Here is a 19,382-nt window from a genome sequence, read left to right as displayed (position 1 = left end):
AAAGACGCTTTTCACCTACTTGTAAGTCTGGAGTGAATTTGTGTGGGACTGTCCTATGCATTGCCAGAGATGTTTCCTCCAACATTATGACAACTAAAGATACCTCACATGTGTCCAAAATCCTCCTAGGGCTGGAAACACCCTGGCACTGAAACAATGGTGTCAATTTTACTGTGGAAACCAAATGAACTTACAAGAGATCAATACGCATGAATTCATTTATTCATTCAACAAACATTTAGAAAATACTTGTTTTGACTAATGAAGTTATTCATTTATTTAACAAATATTTATTGAGTGTATGTGAAGAGCTAAAGGTTATATCAAGGTGTATACGGTTTGGTCCTTCCTCTCAAGGACCTTATAGTCTAATATTCAAGGTAAATTCAAATGTAAGAATAACATTGGGACAGAATAAGAAATACATATTTGGTTTCTGCCTGCCTTGCTGCTTTCCTAACAAGCAGCTCCTGAAACCCTTGGAATCTCCTCTGTGATAAGTGTCTTTTTTGTATGCTAATGAGATGACAGGTGGCTGGAGGCTCCAGGACAGCCTCACAGTGGGGGCTGGTTACTAGAGGAACTAACTAGTGATTAGACAGTTGGAATTTTCAGCTCTACCCACTGATCTTGAGGGAGGGGGAAGGGGCTGGAGACTGAGTTCAAGCACCAACGGTCAATGATTTAATCAGGTATTCCTACCTGATGGAACTTCCATAAAAACCCTAAACAATGCAATTTAGAGAGCTTCCCGGTTGGGGAACAAGTGGAGATGCTGAGAGGGTGGCGTGCCCTGAAAAGGCACGGAAGCTCAGCACCCCTTGCCTACATCTTGCCCTGTGCATCTCTCCCATCTGGTTGTTTCTGAGTTGTATCCTCTTCTAATAAGCTGGTACTCTGGTAAATTTTTTTCCTGAGTTTTGAGAGCCATTCTAGCAAATTATCAAACCCTAAGGAAAAGGTCGTGGAAGCGCTGGATCGATGGCTGGCTGGTCAGAAGCACAGGTGACAGCATGGACTTATGAGAGGTGTCTGAAGCTCTGTGGGACCAAGCGCTTCCCCTGTGGGGTCTGCGCCCTCTGGGCAGTAAGTGGCAGCTAAACGTATGACACCAAGAGCCGGAGAATGGCTTGGTGTGGAAAAGCCCGCACACAGGGTCAGCAGTGCTGTGAGGAGGGGAGCAGAGAAGGAACAGTAGTTTACTTAAACATTGGAACACAACCATGCCTAGCTTTGTTACACTGCTTTTACTGTACTTCATAGATACTGCGTTTTCTGCAAATTGAAGATCCGTGACAACCCTGCGTTGAACAAGTCTATAGCTGCCATTTTTCCAATAGCATTATGTTTAAATTAAGGTTGTTTTCTTAGACTACTGCTCACTTAATACAGTATAGTATAAATATAACTTTTGTATGCACTGGGAAACCAAAGAATTCATGTGAATCATTTTACTGTGATACTCACTTTATTTCAGTGGCCTGGAACCGAACATGGAGTATCTCTGAGGTTTGCTGTAATAAATTGCTGTGGAAAATAAAGAGTGAAAAAAAGCACAAGTAGATAAAGATGTATTTGATTTGTACTTACTTGCATGAAAAAAATGAGATCCTAGTTTCCAATGTCCAAGGTTCCTCAACTCTCCCACTGCATCCCAAGGAAGGAGATTTCTAGTACTTGGTCACGTGTACAGCACTCACACCACACACACACACACACACACACACACACACGTATACTCACAGATCGTTTATACACTGAGGGCTTCCACAGTCCTGTGTCGAGAGGAAGTTAAAACAAGAGCCTCCAGGCTACGAAGTTGTGACCCAGCCTCCCTGGAGGGGACAGGAAAGCAGAAACACAATTGGCTCAGAAGGAAAAAAAGTATTTCTGTCTCGCTTGCATCTTGGAACATGTGGGACAGAAGATGGTAAAGGAGGAGCATGGGCTCATAGTAGAAGAAAAGTTTCAGCCCCCTCCCCGCAAGAGGGCTTTCCAGCTGTCTCCTCCGCTCCCGGGTGGGAATGACAACTCTTTTCTTGTCACACGACATCCAGAGCTGTGTCTAGATGCTTCATTACACTTCTTTTCTCATCAGTCTGGATGAAATTACACCTCCTACCAAATTACGAGTCCTTTGGAGGCAGGGGCTCTGTTTTGTTTTTTCATTATTTTAATCCCAGAACTTTGTTGACAACGTGGAAGGAGCAGAGCAGGTACCCAACAGAGTTTTGTTGAATGAATAGAAGGAAGGAAAGAGGGGAGAGAGCTGGGAGGAGACAGAGTAGCTGGTCTGTCTCAGCCCCCTTAGGTATCCCAATATGCAGAAACAGCAGCCTGGCCAGTGAGCCAGAGGCAAGAAGAAAGAAGGAATGACTGATAGATGACAGATAGATGGATAGATAGAAAATAGATCATAGGTGGATAGATAGATAATAGATCTATAAATAGATAGATAATAGGTAGGTAAATAGATCTATAGATAGATAATAGATAGACATAATATGGCCCATTCATTTGCTATTGTTTGAGATTCTCTCAGTAGTGAATGTCTCTCACTCTTCAGTTAAAACTAAAAGGGTTAAAAACGCAAATTCCTGAATGAAACACACACTGACATGACTGAGTTTAGGCAAAGTATAAATGACGATATTAGATTCTTTCTTATTTTGGAAGGTTAAGGAGCAGTCTGTTTGGTGGGAGAGGAGGCCTCTGAAGAGGAAAATGCTCTTAAAAAGGGACCCAGGCCCTAAGGGCCTAACTCTCCAAGTTTGCCTCCTGTGCCCACAGTGCCGGCTGCCAGCACGGCTGGTCGTGCTGTGCCCCCCCGGGGCCCCTGCACCATGCCCACCTCTGCAGGCTTCTGCTCCTGGGAGATAATAAACTGTTCACGAGGCATTCTTAAGCAGTTGCTTAAAAATACAGTGTTGCGTGACTCTGGGAAGGCTGCATAAACCCCAGCATGTAGGAATCTTGAGATAAGCTTTCCATTTTACTGAGCACAGCTCAAGCGCTTCCTAGAATATTGTATCTGAGCCCTGTAATTACAGAGGGAAGAGGAAGACTGGGAGAGGTTCTGAGAAGAATTGTAAGGATATTAAAGGGTAGGAAACAATAATGCTTATGGGGGAAAAAAACTGAAAGAATTGGGATTATTTAGACTGAAGGACAGAGGGTCAAGGAGCAGAGTAACAATAATCTTCAAACACACTCATCTTGGTGTCAGAGAACCAGGCTAATTCCTCCCTGATAAAATGCCCTTTCGGGGCCCAGCTGCTCTTTCTGTATGGACTTGTTAGCAAAAGAAGACAGAATTCAGCAAAAGGGAAGAGCTGAGTGGTCACAAGATGTCTGACTGGCCTGGATCTCGGTCATGTGCCCTGGGCAGGACCTAGGGAGCCAGGGTAAGCACGAAGCCCGGGTGGGGGTGCATGTCTTTCTCGACGGTGTAAACTCATGATGTTGGATGCCCACAGCATCAGTGAAAAACTTAGTGTGGGCCTAAGAAATCTGCCCCTGCAACCAGGTTTATTTATCCATTAAAGCTTATTTATTTTCCCATTGTGAGAATAATACACACTTTCTTTAAGGAAACCAGTTGCTTCTTAAATAAAAGCAAGTCCAGAGTTGCCAATGAGAGGAGACCTCTGTGTGTGTGTGTGTGTGTGTGTGTGTCTGTGTGTGTCTGTGTGTGTGTGAGATGTGGAGGAGACAGGGGCAGTAGGGGGTCAGAGGGTGGGCAGGACTAAGAAGGGAAACTTAACGTACAGCCGCACAATGCAGGTTTACAAAGACTTAGCTTCCTGACTTCAGCCTGGGGATGCTCTCCTGCAAGGATCCCGTTTCAGCTCTCGGAGAGAAGCTCCCAACTCCGGTGATAACACCAAGCCTCCATCCTACCTGGTGGCACTGAATGGAGAATCTCAGGATGGAGTCAGCCATCCATCCCTTCCCAAATCTCCTTCTTAATTCTCCTGCCATTTCCAAACTTAGAGAACCAGAAATCCATTCTACAAAGGAAGTGGACAAATATCAAAAAACTATTGAGGAATAAAAATGGGGAAACCTTCCCCAGTCCGTCATACAAAGACATTCATGATGCCATATGTGTATAAGATCTTGCTACTTTTTTCCACCTATTTTAGTTAAGTTTGATTACAAAGGTTGGTACAATGTGGAACCCATCTTTATAAATACGTATGTATATGCATACTTTCATTAAAAAGACTGGAAGGAAGTAAACCAAAATACAACTTGGTTATCTCTAGAAGTAGGGTTATAAATTATTTTATTTTTGATGCTGTTGTGATTTGTATTCTCCACAATTACTGTATTTCACTTTCATAAAAGGAAGAAATACATTATTGTGCAAAAATAGCACAACAATTTCCCGTATTATTATGAAAGCTGTGACCACACCATTTCTAATGGCTATTTGGTCAAGGGGGTGGTCAATGTTTCACTTAACTAGTCCTCCCCACACTGCTGAAGTTGATAATGTCAAGTAAAAGGACGTATTCTCAATAGGGTCATTTCCTTAAGATAGAGCCCCAGAGGCGAAGTTACCAAGTTAAGTGGTTTGAATACTGCTAAATTCCCAGTGAATTTTGACAGCCGAAGTGAACGACAAGCAGGCTCTGCTTCTGATTCCCATTTTTTAAGCTCTTACATATATATTTTTATTTCCTGCTGGTTTTGGAGCTCACATGCTTTCATTGTCCCTGCCTTCCTGTGCTATTGATTCCCCGTGGTCCTTCCTGTCCCATTTCTCTCCCTCATTCCCTTGCTGATGCCTTAAGGCACCCGGTGTTATAGTTTTTCCGCAGGCATCTCCCTTCTCGCTCCTGCCAATGAGACGACACTATTATTAGCTTCCAAACGTCCATTTCCATTTTCTTGAAATTTAGGACACAAGAAAGAAGTAACAAGCATGCTAAAGTGGCAGGACCATGGCATCTGCCCTGAGGGGTTGTCACAAGCAATAAATGCTTACTCTGCTAACACCATGAATAGCCTTAAAAAAGTTAATAAACCTAAGGTCATTTACACACTTTTGATGATATCTCTTTGATGCCTTGAATACAGCATATTGTCTCCATGCCTATCCAGATAGGCAGCCATAAAAGACGGGGAGTTATTTTTAAGTTTCTGCATTGCATGTGATTTACAGAGACTACTTACAGACGATTGTAGATGTAAAGACGCTACTCTTCGCCTTCACTTGTTGCCTGAAAAAATCAGCCAAATGGTGCCAACGTAAATGTAAGCATTAGGACCCTGACTCAGATTCCCCACTGCTGAAAGTTCGTGATCTAAGACAGGGGGTCCCTGGCTTTTTCAGAGTTGTACCGTTCATTTTATGTAATAAGCCCCATTCTTTGCTCTTCCCATCTTACGAACTATTTATGGTTTTACTACTTTTGTCACGTTCAGAGATTTCACAGCTATCAAAGACTTTTTAAAAAATTGAAGTGAAATTAATATGACATGAAATTAGCCATCTTAAAAAGAACAATTCGGTGACATTTAGTGCCTTCACAGTATCACGCAACCAGCACCCTTATCTAGTTCCCAAAATTTTCATCACCCCAAAGGAAACCCTGGACCCACTAAGCCATTATTCTGCCTTATCCCCTACCCCAAGCTCTAGGTACTTACCAATCTGCTTTCTGTCTCTATGGATCTGCCTATTCTGGGTAATTCATATAAATGGAATCACACAATATGTGACCTTTCTGCCATGTTTCTTTCACTTAACATAATGTTTTTGAGGTTCATCCATCTTGTAGTATGTAACAGTACTTCATTCCTTTTTTATGGTTGAATAAAATTCCATTGTGTGCACATACCACAATTTGTTTATCCACTGTATGCATGTACCCTTATTTACTATTAAGGGATGAACAGCCCTAATACCCCTTGATAGACATTTGGTTACTTCCACTTTTCGCCTGTTGTGAATAATGCTAAGAACATGTGTGCACATATTTTGAGTACCAGCTTTTATTCTTTGGGTTATATACCTAGGAGTGGAATTGCTGGGTCATACGGTAATTCTCTGTTTAACTTTTTGAGAAACTGCCGAACTGTTTTCCATAGGAGCAGAACTATTTTACATTTCCACTGGCAATACACAAGGGTTCCAATTTCTGCACATTCTCACACGTGTTTTCCTTTTTAAACTTATTATTATAGCCAACCCAGTTGGTATGAATTGGTATCTCATTGTGGTTTTGATTTGCATTTCCCTAATAACTAATCACATTGAGCATCTTTTCATGTGCTTGGTAGCCATGTGCTTTGCAGAAATGGCTATTCAAGTCCTTTGTTTTTGAACTGGACTATTTATTTATTATTGAGCATATTCTTTGCATAGTCTGCATATACTAAACCCTTATCAAATATGTGATTTGTAAATATTTTCTCCCATTCTGTAGGTGTATTTTCGCTTTCTTGATAATATCCTTTGATGCACAAAAGTTATTAACTCTAAGAAAGTCCAGTATATTTATTTTGTTGTTGTTTTGCTTATAGTTTTGGTGTCATATTTTAAAAACCATTGCCAAATCCAAGATCATGAGGATTTATTCTTACATTTTCTTCTAATGGTTTTATGGTTTTATATCATATTTAGGTGGTTGATCCATTTTGTTTTTTCTTTTTGGGGGGGACAGAGGATGGAGGTAATTAGGTTTGCTTGTTTGTTTGTTTGTTTAATGGAGGTACTGGGGATTGAACCCAGAACGTTGTGCATGCTAGGCACACACTCTACCACTGAGCTAAAGCCTCATGGCACCCTCCCCACCCCCCATCCCCTCTGTTGATCAATTTTGAGTTAACTTTTGTATGCAGTGTGTGGTAGGGAGCCCAATTTCATTCTTTCCCATATCAAGGAAATTTTAAGTCATTTAACCCAAATCCTTTTACAAACAAGAAAACAGGTTTGGGGAAGTGAGGGGACGAAATAAGTTTTTGGCTGAAACAAGATTGAGGCGGTCGAAGCCTCACCCCCGTCTACTAAATCACTCTGACTGCTCTTACTGCCCGGGATCAGAGGCCTTTGCCTGAGTCGCAGAGCAAAGAGCAGTGATCGTGTAATCTCTGGAACAGTCTTTCAAGCTAGATTTCTTGAACGTAAAAATTCTAAAGGTAATTTTATAGAGGAAATGTCCAGACAAGTGTATCAGCTCTGTGGTATCTAAGTCTAAACGTTGTCTTTTTGGATATATCATATGCGAATCTACTTTTATTGTTGTATATTCCTAAATCAGAGGGTAAATAGATACCTTTTATGCAATTAACAGAGAGCAAACGCAAGTTGTCCCCAAAAACGTTTTCATGGAGATGTGGATAATGCAACTAAATAAAAGATATTGAAGCAAATTCAGATTCTCTTGACAAGGGGAAACCCACAGACTCTATATAGGACCCTTATAGCAGACGCTGGGCCCCCAGTGGGCCTCACTGCAGTCCTCTTGGTCCACCGTTTCCTCCAGCCATTGTTGCAGCAACCTGCTTCCTACAGGTGCCTCCTGACAGCACATTGCCTCATCTGTACTGAGTACCCCTTGCTGTCTACCCTCGGACACTTCTGACACTACGAAGCCTGCAGGTGTCCACTTGGTCTCCATATGCACAAACTTGGAAGTGCAAGAGAACTAATAGCCCAATGGGCAACCAGTGACCAAAGGAGCAGGACAGTGGGGAGAGGGCACAGAGACAATAGATGAATGCTCCTCTTTTCTATCCCTGGAGTGAACAAATCTGAGGTATATTCTACATGGCTTTTCAGAGGGTCTCGTGGGACTCAGGTCCAGCTGACTACAAGAGCATCCAGCTCAGCAGCACAGCTTTGTGCTATTTTTCCTCTTCCTGGGACACTATTTCAGTCCCCTGCTCCTATATCCTAGGATCATTTCCCAAAATAAATTCTCTCCATGAAAGCTCTTGTCTCTCACTTTACTTTCTGGAGGAAATCCAGGCTAAGACATGCCTCAGGATAGGCATTGTTTTTATCCCCATTCTGCAGATGAGGAAACAGAAGTTTGAAAACTTTGGAAAACTTCAGCTGGTAAATGGCAAAGCAAAGAATTATGCTCATCTGATTTCAGATTCCTGTTATACTCCCCTCTCTCCAGTTCTGATTGATATTTATTCCCCTCTCATTGTCTCACTATACCAGAAGCCAAGTCTCTGCAAATCCATCCCATGTCCCAAACCTACTCTTTGTACCCAGCACCACCCACCTCTCCTACCTTCTGCAGGATGTGATCCCCAACTTCAGAAGGACCAAACTCAAGTGCCTCCTGAGGTTGCCTGGTAACATTAATAATGGCTAACATTTATCCATCCCTGCCTAGGTACTAAGTACTGTTCTATGTCTTTTAGTTGTATTAGTTCATTCAATTCTAAACACAACTCTATGAAGCAGGCACTGTTGTTATTACACCTTGCCAGAGAGGAAACAGAGGCATGTGGAAGATAAGTAACTTGCCAAAGACACACACTTAAGAAATGGAGCCAGTCTTTTAAGGTAGGCAATATGATGGTTGATTAGAAGCAATTCCAGCCTTCTAATTATTCAAGGAATCCAAAAATTCATATTTTATAAAAAATCTTCTGATTTGTTTGACTACTGACTACTTCATGTTTAAGTTACTCTGTACAAGCCAAACCGAATAGGTATATTAATCAGATTTAGCCCTCTGGGTACCAGTTTGCAAACTCTGCTTAGCTATTTGGAATTTGGCACTTGGAGTTGATCTTTTTCACAAAATATAGTATCATTGTCACAAAGGACTGGTATTGGAGTCTCTAACTTTTGGAGAAGATGAGATTAGTCAGGAAGAGTGATCTAGTGGGATCATTTTAGTTGCTATAAACCACCTGGAGCAATTGCTTCTAATATAAGCAGCCAATTGGATATTGCACATTGATGAAATATTTGGTCACAGAGATTGATCTTGGTTTATAAATCCCTAGGTTCTTAGTAATGGAACAAGATTAAGTATTCTTCTCTAGTTATAAATCTAGTCTCTACATTATATTGCTGGACAAAACATTGTATATTTTATAATACACTATTTTATTCTGATTGAAAAAAGTAATATATACTGTTCATTTTTTTAAATGTGAAAAATATGAAAAACAGTTAAGAAAATCTTTCCTAATCCTCATGCTCAGAGATAATATCAACATTTAGGTATGTTTCCTTCCAGTTATATTTTCTAGACATAGAACAATTCTTTTTTTTTTCTTATTTTTTTTTTAATTGAAGTATAGTCAATTACAATGTGTCAATCTCTGGTGTACAGCTTAATGTCCCAGTCACACGTACACATACATATATTAATTTTCACACAATTTTTCAGTAAAAGTTACTCCAAGACATTGTTTATAGGTCCCTGTGCTATACAGAAGAAATTTGGTTTTTTATTAATTTTCATGTATAGTAGTTAATATTTGCAAATCTCGAACTCCCAAATTTATCCCTTCCCACCCCGATTCCCCACCCCCAGTAACCATAAGACTGTTTACTATACACATAGAATAATTCTTACACATAGATCTTAAAAGTATTTGAAGCTCTTAAAGAATTTGATGGTAATATGACATAGACTCAAATTGAAGAAGCTCAATTCTGCCTAGTTCAAAGCTACTTAAAGTGATTTTCAGGTTTTCACATTTGTATAGTATAAGCATTTTCAGATTGCTTCAGGTGGCATTTTTTTCCCATCTTCTCCCTTCCTTTTTTCACTTTCCTAACATTGCTTTTTAGAATCAAATTAATTTTTTATCTATATTTTTAAGTTACAACAAAGTTTGTAAGCTTCTCTTGAGACTTTCTTGACAACCGTAAGTTATACTTGTGGTTATGCAAAGTAAAAGTAATTCAGAAAGAGTCCAGGACTGGAAATCCTACCCGTGAGGTATAATAAAAGTTGTTTGAGTGAAGACTGTTTTGCAGTGCATAAAAGCACTTCTAGAGAGTAAAGCACTTAATGGAGCTCTATTAATCCTCTCAGGCCACCTGAATAGTCCAAGTATTGGTTAGGCAATAACTAGTCTACTAAATATGACCTTAGCAGCCTAAGCTTTCATACAGCTCTGTAGTAAATGCTGTTTTTGTTACCTTAATCCATTTTCCTCTTTCTCCTTCCTAAGAGGACCCTAATTTTTGATCAGACATCCACCTGATCAAATAATCCTATTTTTCTAAGCCAATCTCCTGTTGACTAGTACTGATCTAGAGATAGGTGTGAGACTGTTACCGATCTACAGATAGGTGTGATAGAGATTGGTGGCCCAATCAGATGGAAGGGCATATTTTATTCCACGGCTCTCACTCCCACTGTACCCAAACAAAGGAAGGAGTACCCCAGATTGCTGCTGGCAATGAAATTGCGACCAAGAGTGAAGTTGCGTTAGGCAAAAGTGGAAGCAAAGGACAACAGTGAATATATGTACAGAGTCTGGGTCCTTGGGGTTCCCTGGAGCCTCAGAACATACTGCACCTGAACCTGTCCGACTATGGACTCCCAGCTCTGCAACATAATACTTTTCCTTATTGTTTTAGTCCATTTTGCATCAGTACTTTCTGTTACTTTCAGCCAAAGCATCCTATGTGGTATAAGCTCTACAGAGCTCAGTTTCTTTCCAAGCTTCAAGATGCTATAACTGGTTCTAGGTTACTCAGAATTTAAATGGACCAAAACTGTCCTCTGTTTGCTATTAGTATTTAAAAAGCAAATCATGATAAAGAGCATACGAAGAATTTAGTTTTAATTAACTCATCATGAACAGAGTGAATTTTACAACAGGGTAGATTATAGCTCAATAAACTTGACTTAAAAAAATAAAATAAATTTTAAAACCTCTAACAAAAAATTTCTGTCCCTTAGGTTTCCATTTAAGTACACAGTAACAGCCTCAGTTTCGCTGTCTCTCAGTCCTGCCATCCTTAGAACATTTGGCTCAGCCTCTGGAGCTGAGGACAGACCTGTACTCCTCAAAGCAAGGGAAATGGAACAAACCAAGGCTCTGCTAGCTACGGTGAAGGGAGCAGGGAGGAATGGCTTTTACATAGTCATGGGAGGGTGTATACCACAGTCAATCTTGAGTTTATTGTGCGTTCATTCCAAGAAGTCTTCTCTGTTTACATCCCCAGGAACATTGAATATAATTATATCAGGACTATCATTGCCATCAGGCAAAAATCTCAAAACACATATTAGAAATTCAGGAAGTAAGGCACTTAAAAGAGGAATGGTTTAAAATCATGGACTCTCAGAAAATCACATCTACTTGTTACATATCAAAGAGGTAACATATATCAATCTTAGTGTCACCTAAAATCCTGCGGTCTTTTTAAATGAAAGTTACTATTAATTTCATGACTCCTTTCAAATCTTTGTTTAACCATTTCAAAGGTCCAACCTTCTTTTGATGAGATTAATTAGTAAATCAATTAATTAGCATTTGTAACCCCCTAAAATACCCAGAGCATAGGCAAAATCTTATTTATTTAACTAACATGACTTTGAAAATCAACTACACTTCAATAAAAAATCTTATTTGTTTAGATTAGTTATATAAATTAAGATTAAATCTGCAAAAAACATGGTCAAATCTGAAAAATGTGATGCTGAATGAAAGGAGTCTGACAAAAGAGAGTAGATTCTATATGAATCCAATCTTTGAAGTTCAAGGACAGACAAAATTAATTTATAAGGGTAGTAATCAGAGCAGTGGAGGGGCAGGGAAGACTGACTGCAGAGGGACAAAGGAGCTTTCTGTGAAGATGCAAATATTCTGTGTTTTATCTTAGGTAGTGGTTAATGGGTGTAAATGATCATCAGAAGTCTTCCAAACTGAACACTGAAGATCTCTGCATTTTAACTGATGTTAATTATATTTCAATTAAAAACATTAAAAATTAAAAATAAATGTACATACTAAGGAACTACCTAAATAGCCATCAAGAGGTGACACAAATTATGGCACATACAGACACTGAAATAATATACAGCTCTACTACTATATATAAAATAGGTAAATAACAAGTTTTTCTTCTCTAGCACAGGGAACTATACTGAATATCTTGTAGTAACCTATAATGAGAAAGAATATAAAAATGAATATCTGTGTGTATACGTAGGACTGAAATATTACACTGTATACCAAAAATTGACACAACATTGTAAACTGACTATACTTCAATTTAAAAAAGAATGCAAGAAAAAAATAATATGCAGCTTTAAAAAGAATGAGGTAGAGGGGGAGGGTATAGCTTAGTGGTAGACTGCATGTCTAGCATGTAAGAGGTCCTGGGTTCAATCCCCAGTACCTCCACTAAATAAATAAATAAATCGAATTACCTCCCCGACCAAACAAAAACAAAAACAGAAAACAAACAAACAAAAAAGTGAAGTAAATCTAGTGAAATATGATGATCTCCAAGATAAATCTTCAAGTTAGTGAAAGATCTGGACTCATATGTAGGCTCTGTCATTTGTGTATGTTTGTACATGCATCGAACTAACTCTGGAGGGACACATAAGGCACCAGCAACTGTGGTTGTCTCCAGGGAGAGAAGCAGTTTGGTGAAAGCGGGTACGTGCAGTGAAAGAGGGCAGGGGGTAGCCAATTTTCACTGTATATATATTTTTGGATGGAGAAATCAACATGAATATATTATTTGAGGGGTGCAGTTTAGTTATAATTACAGGGGTTTAAATTACTGATACTTACCACTGTTGGATGTCATAATAATCCTTGGGTAGCAGCAGCCAGATGTAAGACAGATATGCTGGATTGTCTGTTGAGTTGTGCTCCTGTCAGCCCTGCCACCGGATTTGATTACTACCATGTCCAGAGCTGAAGGAAGTTTTTCTTCATTATTTGCCGGGTGGTATAAATATTATTTCAGATAAGTTACTGGCCTCCTGGTAACCCCTCCTGATTCATTTTCTGGAGTGAACAGCTGACTTTGTTGCTGCTGGATCAGGTTATGTCTTCACAAGGACTCACTTCACTGTATATTTTCAAACTATTAAAATATGTTACCACGTAACTATATATTGCCCACTTAAATAAATCAATTGCGTGAAAAAGACTAAAGATGCAGAGCGAGAGTTAAGAAGATGCCAAAGCTACTTACAGTAATTGAGATGATCCAGACACTAGTGTGGAGTGAACCTTACCCACTTGGCCTGCCAATCAGCCTTCCTCGAAACTGACACACCACCTGTCCATCTACACTCCTCAACTGGTACCTACTGTATCACCCTTGAGGTTTTTATTCACTTTCTCTATACATATGGTTTATCTTCATGGTTAGATTGTAAGTAACCTTGAGAGTAAGTACTTGTCTTACACTTTTAGGGGGGACCTACCTAGTCCTTACAAATGGCTGGCGGCTAAATCAATATTCAATCATTAAAGTAAGTAAGTAATTACTAAGTGTGACGGTTCTGTTTATCTCAATACCTAAAGTCATTGTTAATCATCATGAGACAATGATGACCCCAAAGGGGTTCCAACCAGTTGAGACACTTTTCTATTTTTGCTTTCGTATTTCAGTATTACATTGATGTGACTCATTTAAAACAAAATACACTGTCTCCAAAATTTGTAAGTAAAATATGTGTAAATCAAATTCTACTTTAAATATTCCAGGAGCTCATTATTTTAAATCGTTTACCTTGCTGGAGTTTTTAAAATAGATATAATACTCCCATCAGTAACATTGCAATATTTTTGTGATACGAATAATCACAGTATAATTAACCTGTTTCCTAAATTCAATAGTCTAGGTCATATATTTCCCAAGGCAACCCTCAGCTGTGCTTGGATTAACACCAAAATGACTTTTTTTTTCTTGAGTCCTACGCTTAAAACCTAACTTACTCTCCCTTTTTACTTTTATTATTGAAGGAGGGTGAATGCAATTATTAAAAGGGAAAGGCGACAGGATAATAAAAGGCAAAGGCATAATCCTAGAATATTGGGGAAATGGAGGCCTGGGAGCCTCGGATAACAATGAGGAGAAGAGAAAGACCATCCCTGGGAGCAAAGAGGTCACTTATCAGCAAGAAGTGGAGGCAGGTGGGCTGGGTAGGCTGGGGACGGGAGGCAAGGAAAGATGTGAAATTAAACAAGCTCTTGAATCTAAGGAGGGTTGAAATAAGGGGCAAATAGCTGTTTCAGAGTCAGGCTGGCTCAGAGCCGAGCTAATTGTTTACTCCTGAACATTGAAAGGGAATCTTGAACTGGAGGTTTTTCTCAAATAGGACACCTCTTTAGGTAGAAAACCACACTGGTCCCATGGATGTGGAGTGCCCATGTGCACTGTCTCTGCTCAGAACACATACAACACATAGGTGGTGGCTCTTCAGTGACTCTGCTTTTGTTTCTTGCTTGTTTACTGCTCGTGGACATTGCAGAACTGTTCTGAAGCACCGGGACAAACCATTTCCTAGACCCCTGCGACTGCTTCTAAGAAAGTAGCCTCCCCAGGATGGCGCCCGCCTCTACCTCACAAGGCCGGTCTACCTCCACCTTGCTCTCTGGTACTGACAAAAGGACCCGGGGAGACGGAGAGGAAGGCTTGACGGCATTTTTTTAGTTTGTTCATTGTCTTCGCTCGCTGGAACGTCAGCTCCGTGTGGGCAGAACTGCTGCTTTACACACTACTGCGTATGTCCCCAGCACCTAACACAGTGCCTGGCACAGAGTGGGCCCTCTGAATAGTTGTCAAATAAATGAATGAATTGGTTGCAGGCCTACCTTTTTGCTTTCTGGTGGGAATGGCAGGTCTCAGGGAATGAAAAGAGTATCAATTACCCAGCTGGGTTCTTTACATAAGACCTCTCAGTGTCGGGGGTTGACCTATGCCAGTTTGGTCACTCAACGGTCAGTGGTTATTCTGGTAAGAATTAGTCTCCTCTGGCCTCCGAGGCGGATAAAAGCCATCAATTCCCTCTCCTCCGATCTCCTCCAACAGACTACTTAGTAAGACAGTATGTTTCAATGAAAGTATATCCTAGACCAGCCTCTTGGTAAAGTATAAACACTGATTGGCCACCAGGCACAAAAACAGCCGCACAGCCTGTTCAGACGAGTGCAGAGAACCCCACTCCTTGTCCTCAGGCCTTCTGACTGCACCTTGTGTGGGAAGCTCACTTGTAGTCTTTCTGTAGGATTCTGCCCGATGGATTAACCAACCTTCCAAATGCATCTGAGGGCAGAGCCCTCTGTGAAGAGAGAGGCAAACACGGGACCAAGCAGAGCTCAGGATGGAGATGCAGCTCTGAAAACACCAGGGCTCTTCCTCTTCCTTCAGGTAAGGACAGCGGGTCCTGAGAAACTTTCTAGCCAAACCCATATCCTAACACTCGTAGAGCCAATGGAAGAAAGAAAAGCTGTGGTGCAACCATATACCAGTTTATGAGCCTTCTGGTGTATAGATTCTTAATGATACTTGAAATGCTTAAACAACCACTTCCGAGGTGTGGGCTCTGGATTAGTTTCTTTAAAATGCTAAATAACCACCCCCCTCCCCATTCCCTCGCTCCCCCCTATGCACACACATTTACACATACACTTGGGTTAACTCTGTGGTGCTGTACTACATAAACCATTCAATTCCCAAAACCTTTCCGTAGGGAAAGTAAGAAGAACAAAGTGCTTATTACATGCTCAGCCGTGTTCAAGGAGCCGTACACATTTAACCTTCACAACAACGCCACTACTATTACCCTGATTTTACAGATGAGGAAGCTGAAGCCTAAAGAAGGAATGCGTCCAAGCTCATGCTGCTGATAAGCAGTCAGGGCCAAGTTCAAACTTGCTGCAGAGTTTCAGAGCCCTCATTCTTAACCACTATATTCTGCTGCAATTCCTTCTGACAATAAGAATTATTGGACTATTACAGGTGTTCCGAGTCACCAACATTTCCTTATCCTTTTTATGCTTTGAAGGCAAATATTCAGGGAGGCAAAGGTGTTAGTTGACAATCGCTGTGGAAGTTTCAGGCTGTGATCTGCAGTTGGAGCAAATTCATGTGTGCAAGGTGCACGGATGCTGACTCCAGAATTATAAAAATATCCTATAGATCACGTTATCTTTTTCCTCCCCAATGGCAGTTTGATTTTTGAGCCTCCAAGGAAGAGATAATATTCTTACAATTCCTTTACCACATTTTAAAATAAAACATAACCATGAAAACCTCAGATCTGCTAAATTTGGTGGCTAAAATGTTAATATTTGGTATATTTGGAAAGTAACAACTCTAAGGCAGCTTTCTAACTCTTTCAGGCTGAAATTAGCTACCAGAAAACATCACTAAGACTGTTCCAGTGACTCATGACTGCTGAGGAGATAAGAACGTGGGCTCTGGATTCAGCCAGACTGGCTTGGAAGCCCATTACTAAATGTATGTCTTAGTGCTACTTCACCTCTAAGCCTCAGCGCCTCGTTTATAAAATGGGAGTAATGGATATCTGTGTACCTAGCCCCTAACGGAATGATCATTATTCTGGGGGATTGGGATTTAGTTGAGGCTCCTAAGGACAAACAGCCTCCAAGTCACAAAAGAAAGAAGCATTGTTCTGACTTCCCAAATTGCTCTTCCTGGAAAGCCACTCATCTTGCTTACGGTCTATATATTTTGACAACTCTGGTTATTGGTATATAATCACTCAACTTGGCTGGGTTGGAGGCTGGTGTATGCCCCCAAGCAAGTCCTGTGTCACCTGTTTTCTGTAATCAAATGGGACAAGCCAACCTCAGGTTGTTCTCTTCGGTTGACCCTTCCATCTCATGTAAAGATGTCATGTTAAATAGCTAAAGGGTTGCTTCGTGGATCTACGAGGTAGATTTCCAGTTCCGGAGGCAGAACTAGGACCAAAGGTGGGAATTTTCCAGGTACAGATATGGACTCAATGGAATAGTAAGTAGTGATCTCCCTGTCACTGGAAGCATTCAAGGAAGCTTAGTCATTATAGGCCAAGACTGGTGGAGAGAATATTCTTACTTTATGTAGAACATGGGACTGGATGATAATGATACAAAGAGTAATAAAAATCATGGCTTTCGTATATTGAAGTGCTACATGCTTCACATATTTTTGTTTATTTAATCCTCATAGAAATCTTTCCAATTTTACAGTAGTATCCCTTTCACACATTACAAAACCAAAGCTCAGAGAAGTTAAATTATTTACCAACTCTCATACTGATGGAATAATTAACACTGGGATTTGAATCCAGACATATGCTATTATTTTACAATTTCAGATATGTAATATCTGCTCATTATAAAGTCACCCAGTGAGAACAATGAGGCTGTTTAATGACAATAGAACAATGACATCTGAAGTGGTGAGCGACAGACATCATCTAATACCTGCCTTGGCATTCAGGTTATATTTCTATTTTGTTTTCAGTGTGTATTGTTGTAAATGGTGTGGTGTTTTCACTGTCCTTTTTGATATCTCCAGATACTCTTCAGTTGGACTAATTCAGAAGCTGGAAAGAAGATCAGGACGTTTTGTTTGAAGTCTCAATCATTAACAGTATCTAACAACCACACGCCTGCCTTATCATAACACAGAAGTCAGACGAGAAGTACACACAGCTCACAGAAACTGCTACAACAATCTACGACACGATATAATCACCACATGGCAGTTACTCACTCAACAAATTCTGAGAGGCGGTGGAACACACTCGTTAGGAACTTAGGCTTTGACGCGACATAGCTCGGCGCCACCAGCACTAACTACAAAACTGACCCCAAGCACAATTCTTAAGCAATTTCAGCCTCAGCTTTACAAACGAGAATCATCAAGAACCAGCCAAGCCAATCTGGTTGTTTACAGTTACCGAGTTCTTTTGAGAAGACAGAGGAAACCTCCAACAGGGAGAAGCAGATCTCTCCCACGGCACCCTGGACATAGAAAGTACGTTACGGCTCCAAGTTCTGCAACATATAAGCACTTACCATATAGCCATTTGGTCTTATTTTACGAAAGGTCAGGGAAGTGCTAACTTTCTGTCCTTTCAGACACTTTGAAAGCAGCTTGCCTGCAAGGTTCACTTCAGGCAGGTGCGGAAATATCCTGACAGCTTCACTCAGCTAACCGTCTGGTCAGTCGGGTGACTTAAACCTCCACTAAATGCTACACTCAGAGCAAGTCAGAATCCTAATATTGTTCGAACGGTGTAGGCTGTTTGGGCTAGCTTGATTCTTTCCTCTTCATTCAAGGGCAGGGGTGTCTATTCATTGCTTCTAGTCAGTTCACTCATCCTTGAACACTATTCATTTCTCCAATGAAATGTCATTTCTAACATCCATTATGCTAATTAGAAACCTTCCGGTGTTGATCAGGAATAATGATAGTGGAGCCTCAGTTTTGGAGTAGAGTCTTTAAAATGCTAACTCCCTGGATTGTATATTTTCATTTAGGGAACTACAAATGTTAACTAACGCCCCGAGGATAGAGATTAAAGTTAATACGCACTATGTTGAAGAATTTTAAAGCAAATTACAGGTAATATAACAGTGGTAAAAATCCCTCCACAGGAATGTTTGTGAGAATTCATAGTAGTTAATATATATAGAATGCTTGCTCTGTGCCAAGTACTGGACTCAATAGTTTATGTGCGTCTTCTCATTTAATCATCATAGAAACACTGTGAGAAAGACATTAAATGACTTATGAAGAAATAATCAAATAAATAGTCAAATATTTATTTATCTGTTAGTTAAATAGTTATTAGTCAATTGGCTATTAGTTAGCATTACCCCTAGTACAGCATATGCATATAATAAGTGGTAACTATTCTTATGTTGCAGGTCTGATTATTGTGTTAACCTACAGCACACGTTATTTCATCAATGGTCTCTGATGTGTTAAATTTGGTGTATCAAATATTTGGAGTTATGCATAATTTTTTCAAAGTCACAGCTTTTCAGCTTTTTAAATGTTTACTAATATTTTTAAAATGAAGCTTAACTCAAACCTTCATGGCATCCCTGAAGCATTTCCCTCTCTCAGACCCTGGTTTGATGGCGTTGGTCTAAGTGACGAGCCACCTTCCAGGGTTCAGCCTTCTATTAAGAATCCGTGATTCTATTATCACTAAGGGAAAAAATCTAAGATCTACTGAAGCTCAGCTTTCCAACCCAGAAACAAACTTCAGCTACTCTTTATTTCAAATTCCAACCCACATAAAGACCATGATGAATAGGTGGAATCCTTATGGTTGTCACTCACATTTTCCTTCTTATTGAATAAACATGATTATTTGCAGTCTGCTAGTCATCCCTCTCTTTCATTCTGTCTTTCTTTCTATGCTTTGTGGGTTCCAGGCTTTAAA

The 19,382-nt window shown here is 40.2% G+C and overlaps 2 long non-coding RNA genes across 2 annotated transcripts; both read right to left on the bottom strand.

The window, feature by feature from the left end:
- Positions 1–957: 957 nt before the first annotated feature.
- LOC140700287 (uncharacterized) lies at positions 958–1,829 on the bottom strand. Its single transcript, XR_012078673.1, has 3 exons — positions 1,744–1,829; positions 1,468–1,527; positions 958–1,166 (listed from the first exon to the last, which is right to left on the bottom strand). It is a non-coding gene; the product is annotated as an uncharacterized lncRNA (long non-coding RNA).
- Positions 1,830–3,883: 2,054 nt separating this feature from the next.
- On the bottom strand, positions 3,884–19,092 carry LOC140700290 (uncharacterized). The gene is made up of 3 exons (XR_012078675.1): positions 19,026–19,092; positions 5,182–5,228; positions 3,884–4,010 (listed from the first exon to the last, which is right to left on the bottom strand). It is a non-coding gene; the product is annotated as an uncharacterized lncRNA (long non-coding RNA).
- Between the last annotated feature and the right edge of the window lie 290 nt (positions 19,093–19,382).

Source organism: Vicugna pacos, chromosome 2 (genome assembly GCF_048564905.1).
Source record: "Vicugna pacos chromosome 2, VicPac4, whole genome shotgun sequence".
Taxonomy (NCBI): Eukaryota; Metazoa; Chordata; class Mammalia; order Artiodactyla; family Camelidae; genus Vicugna; species Vicugna pacos.
This window is presented reverse-complemented; position numbering and strand designations above follow the sequence as displayed.